General features: G+C 42.5%; 1 pseudogene; it reads right to left on the bottom strand.

Moving 5' to 3' along the window:
* Positions 1-2,403: 2,403 nt before the first annotated feature.
* On the bottom strand, positions 2,404-3,916 carry LOC100594947 (annotated as a pseudogene).
* Between the last annotated feature and the right edge of the window lie 2,084 nt (positions 3,917-6,000).

Genomic DNA, 6,000 nt, shown 5'->3' with positions numbered 1-6,000 from the left:
GCATTGGGTATCTGTGACTTTTCCAGGTACATGGGTTAAGCTGTTGGTGGATCTACCATTCTGAAGTAAGACAGTGGCTCTCTTCTCACAGCTCTACTGGGCAGTGCCCCAGTGGGAGCTCTGTGTTGGGGCTCTGAACCCACATTTCCCTTCCACACTGCCCTAACAGAGGTTCTCCATGAGGGTTCCACCCCTGCAGCAAACTTCTGCCTGGACATCCAGATGTTTCCATACATCCTCTGAAATCTAGGTGAAGGTTCCCAAATTTCAGTTCTTGACTTCTGTGCGCCTACAGGCCCAACACCTTGAGGGAGCCGCCAAGGGCTTGCGCCTTCTGAAGCAACAGCCTGAGTTGTACATTGGCCCCTTTTAGCCATTGCTGGACCTGAAGCAGCTGGGATGCTGGGCATCATGTCCAGAGGCTGCATAGAGCAGGGTGTCCATGGGGCCAGCCCATGAAATCATTTTTCCCTCCTAGGCCTCTGGGCCTGTGATGAAAGGGGATGTTCTGAAGGTCTCTGACATGCCCTGTAGGCATTTTCTCCATTGTCTTGGTGATTAACATTTGGCTCCTTGTTACTTATGAAAATTTCTGCAGTGGGCTTGAATTTCTCCCTAGAAAATGGATTTTTCTTTGCTATCGCATCATCAGGTCACAAATTTTCCAAACTTTTATGTTCTACTCTCTCTTGAATGCTTTGGAACTTAAAAATTTCTTCTGCCAGATATACTAAATCATTTCTCTGAAGTTCAAAGTTTCACAGATCTCTAGGGCAGGGGCAAAATGCCATCAGTCTCTTTGCATAGCAAGTGACCTTTACTTCAGTTCCCAACAAGTTCCTCATCTCCATCTGAGACCATCTCAGCCTGGACTTTATTGTTCATATCACTATCAGCATTTTGTTCAAAGCCATTCAACAAGTTTCTAGGAAGTTCCAAACTTTCCCATATCTTTCTGTTGTCTTCTAACCCTTCCAAACTCTTCCAACCTCTGCCTGTTATCCAGTTCCAAAGTCACATCCACATTTTGGGGTATGTTTACCCGAACAGCTCCACTCCTGGTACCAATTTACTGTATTAGTCTGTTCTCACACTGCTGATAAAGACACACCTGGGACTGGGTAATTTATGAAGTAAAGAGGGTTTTTTTTTTTTTTTTTTGATGTGAGTTTCGCTCTTGTTGCCCAGGCTGGAGTGCAATGGTGCAATCTCGGCTCACCACAACCTCTGCCTCCTGGGTTCAAACAATTCTCCTGCCTCAGCCTCCTGAGTAGCTGGGATTACAGGCATTCACCACCACGCTCAACTAATTATTTTGTATTTTTAGTAGAGATGGGGTTTCTCCACGTTGGTCAGGCTGGTCTCAAACTTCTGACCTGAGGTGATCCACGCACCTCAGCCCCCCAAAGTGCTTGGATTACAGGCATGAGCCACTGCACCTGGCTGGAAAGAGGTTTAATTGAGTCACAGTTCAGCAGGACTAGGGAGGCCTCATGAAACTTACAATCATGGTGGAAGGGGAAGCAAATCCACCCTTCTTCACATGGTGGCAGCAAGGAGAAGTGCAGAGTGAAAGGGAGAAAAGCCTCTTATAAAACCATCAGATCTCATGAGAACTCACTCACTATCATGAGAACAGGATGGAGGTAACCACCCCCATGATTCAATTACCTCCCACCTGGTCCCTCCCGTGACACATAGGGATTATGAGAATTACAATTCAAGATGAGATTTGGGTGCGGACATAACCATACTATATCAATCATCCTTAGGGGTTATCTTGTTGCACTACCTAGTAGGTAAAAGTGCTTATGGGCTTTGTAGGCAATTCCATCACAAAACCCCGTGGGATTGGATCACCTCTCACCAATCTTTTGCTAAGCAGTATTCTCTGATAAGATAATAGAAGTTTTTAATGCTTTGAATTTTTTCAGATTGGCATGATACAAATGGCAACAGACAAAAATAATGTTAAAAAATAAACCAAATAAAAGGTTGTACACAAATAACTTATGTTTATTACAAACAAACAAAAAAAGAAGTGAGAGGAAATGGTCAGAAGCACAACATATAAGGGTTAAGAATTTTAAAGCAGTGGCTGTGCATAATGGCTCATGCTTGTAATCTCAGCACTTTGGGAGGCTGAGGCGGGAAGATGACCTGAGGTTAGGAGTTCAAGACCAGCCTGGCCAACATGGTGAAACCCTGTCTCTACTAAAAATACAAAAATTAGCCAGGCATGGTGGCAGCCACCTTTAATTCCAGCTACTCGGGAGGCTGAGGCAGAAGAATCATTTGAACCTGGGAGAGGAAGTTTGTAGTGATCATGCCACTGCACTCCAGCCTGGGTGATACAGTGAAGCCCTGTCTAAAAAAAAAAAAAAAAAAAAAAAAAAAAGAACTTTAAAGCAGCTTACATTCTGCCCTAATGGCAGCATAAATTAATAGCTACAAGTGGCCATCTTGCTGCCTGCTGCAGCCAGAGGATACTTTTGAATAACTGGAGAGCAAATTTTGTGAAATACACACTATGAAGGAAGAAAGCTTGGTGAGTTTTCACTGCAGACTTTGTACTGACGGTGTTTTGGAGTAGCATCCCTTGAATGGCCTGGCAGGATTTCTAACATGAGAGTCCTCTGTATTTGGGCTAGGAGATAACTTTTCTTCTGACTGGGTGGGCATTTTCAGGTCTCCATATTTTTCTTAATAAAGCCAACAAATTGCACTGCATATTAGGTAGGCCCCAAGAATACTACTGGTTAGACTATGTAGCACAGCAGCCCTCCCAGGCTTGCACCAAAAGGGGATTCTGAGGCAGGAATGTCATCCTCATGGTTCCACTCACAGCACCAGGCTTGCCATTGCTGGTAGATATTTGGTTGGGATTTGGTTTGCTGTAAATTGGGATATATACTTGTTTCAGCTTACTCTCATTTTCTGCCGCTTTTAACCATTTCTGTTGCACATATCTGTCAGTAGTTCTCCACAAGAAATAACATTCAGTGATGCTACTCAATGATTTCCAAGGGAAAAAGTTTTGGCATATGTCATTGAAGTCTTTGCCATATTTTTTCCAGTACCTCTTCAAATAAGCTAGCTTAAGAGGCTGACCATTCTTCCATTTTATCTCTGCATAAAACAGCTTCTTCAAGTGGTACTGAGACACTAATTGCACTGCTCAAATCATAGCTGTGTCTACACATTGTATCAATAGCATGAAAGAAGGTGATGTCTTGGGAAGCTGCAGCAGCACTCATATGCAAACTAGGCTGCCTCAAAGAACTGCTGCAATCGAGGGGTCTAGGGAGGGTCCCAATAGTACTTGCTACAATTAAAAACTGGTTAATTGATCAATCCTTAAGTGGGCTATTTGGATCCCCAAACTTTAACTTTCCATTTTCACTGTTCTCTCTCATCTGATTCTCCTTCTATGAGCATTTCTGGGACATCTACTTGATATCTAGGTCCCATTCTGAATTCACCTTCATCAGCTAATAGTGTTTTCGATGAGGGGTCATGATCAATAAGTAGAAGAAAGTATACTTTTTATGAAGATATGCAATACTGATTCTGTCTAATTCATAAGGCAACACTGCATTTTCCCCTAATATGTGTTGAAGGCAAGGATTCATGTTGGGGTGACAAAGAAAGTAACATGTTTCGATTGATGTTTCTGAGTATTGGTCAAGTAAGGATCAACTATTGTTTCAGATTCTTCCTCAATTTCTTTAGCATGCTTGTCCGCAAGAATTATCAGTGTGTTGGAAATATCATGTAATCTGTAAAAGCGTACTACTTTTGCTTCCATGTTGCCACTTGCAGTCTTGTCGAGTTTTTCTATCCTGATTGTTTATGGGTTGATGGAGGAATTCTCAAAGTAGACAAAATCTCCTACCTGGTACATGTTGGCCGCCATGTCTGCCAGTTCCCCCTCCTGTTCACAGAGTCCCACTTGAACCCCATTGCCACTACTGCAGCCTCACGGGGAAGGTGCTCTGGGAGGCGGAAGAGAGGGAACAAGTGAAGGAGAGAGTGAAGGGAAGGGGATGCTGAGTGGTCTAAAATCTTTTTGTATATTTTTTTGAATTCAGTTTGCCAGTATTTTGAATTCAGTTTACCATCATGCAATGTTGCTTCCATATTTATAAAGATATTGCTCTGTAGTTTTCTTTTCTTGTCATGTCTTTGTCTTGCTTTTATATCAGGGAAGTACTGACATCAAATATGGAGTTAGAAACTGTTCCCTCTTTTATTATTTGCAAAAGCTTATGAAGAATCAGTAGTAATTCTTTAAACGTTTGGTAGAATTCACCAGTAAATCTGTATAGTTCTGGGCCTTTTCAAAAGTTTTTTGATTACTAATTCAGACTCTTGTTATTGATCTTTTCAGGTTTTCTATTCCTTTTTCAATTAGCTTTGGTTGTTTGTATGTTTCTAGGAATTTGTCTATTTCATCTAAGTTATCTACTTTGTTGGCTTATAATTGTTCATCGTATGCCTAATGTCTTAGTTGGCTTGGATTGCCGTAACAAAATATCACAGACTGTGTGACTTAAACAACAGAAATTCATTTCTTACAGTTCTGGACTTTGGGAAGTCCAAGATCAAGGTCCTAGCTGATTTACTTCCTCTTGAGGGCTTGCTTCCTGACTTACAGACAGCCACTATCTTGATACGTCCTCACAAAGCTTTTCTTTGGTGCATGCATGTAAAGAGAGAGCAATAGAAAGGAGAGATGAGATGTCTCCTTCTTTTTAAATTTTTTTTTATTTCCATAGGTTATTGGGGAACAGGTGATGTTTGGTTACATGAGTAAGTTCTTTGGTGGTAATTTTTGAGATTTTGGTGCACTCATCGCCTGAGCAGTATACACTGTACACAATTTGTCATCTTTTATCCCTCACCCCCTTCCCACCTTTTCCCCCTGAGTCTCCAAAATCCATTTTGTCTTTCTTATGTCTTTTTTTTTTTTTTTTTTTTTTTTTGAGACGGAGTCTCGCTCTGTCGCCCAGGCTGGAGTGCAGTGGCGCCATCTCGGCTCACTGCAAGCTCTGCCTCCCAGGTTCACGCCATTCTCCTGCCTCAGCCTCTCCGAGTAGCTGGGACTACAGGCGCCTGCCACCACGCCCGGCTTATTTTTTTGTATTTTTAGTAGAGACGGGGTTTCACCGTGGTCTCGATCTCCTGACCTCGTGATCCGCCCGCCTCGGCCTCCCAAAGTGCTGGGATTACAAGCGTGAGCCACTGCGCCCGGCTTTCTTATGTCTTGGCATCCTCATAGCTTAGCTCCCACATATGAGTGAGAACATATGATGTTTAGTTTCTCACTCCTGAGTTACCTCACTTAGAATAATAATCTCCAATCTCATCCAGGTCACTGTGAGTGCCATTAATTCATTCCTTTTTATGGCTGAGTAGTATTCCTGTTAACACACACACACACACACACACACACCAGTTTCACGTCTTTTTTTTTTTTTTTTTTAGACAGGGTCTCATTTTGTCACCCAGGCTGGAGTGCAATGGCACAATCTCATCTCACTGCAACCTCCACCTCCTGGGTTCAAGTGATTCTCACGCCTCAGCCTCCTGAGTAGCTGGGATTACATGCATGCACCACCATGCCTGGCTCATTTTTTTGTATTTATTTTTAGTGGAAACAGAGTTTCACCATGTTCGGCGAGCTGGTCTTGAAGTCCTGACCTCAAATGATCCATCTGCCTCAGCCCCCCCAAAGTGCTGGGATTTCAGGTGTGAGCCACTGTGCCCAACCTTATACCAGTTTATTTATCCACATGTTAATTGATGGGCATTTGGGTTGGTTCAATGATTTTACAATTGCAAATTATCCAACTAAAAACATGCATGTGCAAGTATCTTTTTCATATGATGACATCATTTTCTCTGGGTAGATACCCAGTAGTGAGATTGCTGGATCAAATAGTAGTTCTACTTTTAGTTCTTTAAGGGATCTCCACACTGTTTTCCATAGTGGTTGTA

This window comes from Nomascus leucogenys, chromosome 17, assembly GCF_006542625.1.
Source record: "Nomascus leucogenys isolate Asia chromosome 17, Asia_NLE_v1, whole genome shotgun sequence".
NCBI classification, from domain to species: domain Eukaryota; kingdom Metazoa; phylum Chordata; class Mammalia; order Primates; family Hylobatidae; genus Nomascus; species Nomascus leucogenys.
This window is presented reverse-complemented; position numbering and strand designations above follow the sequence as displayed.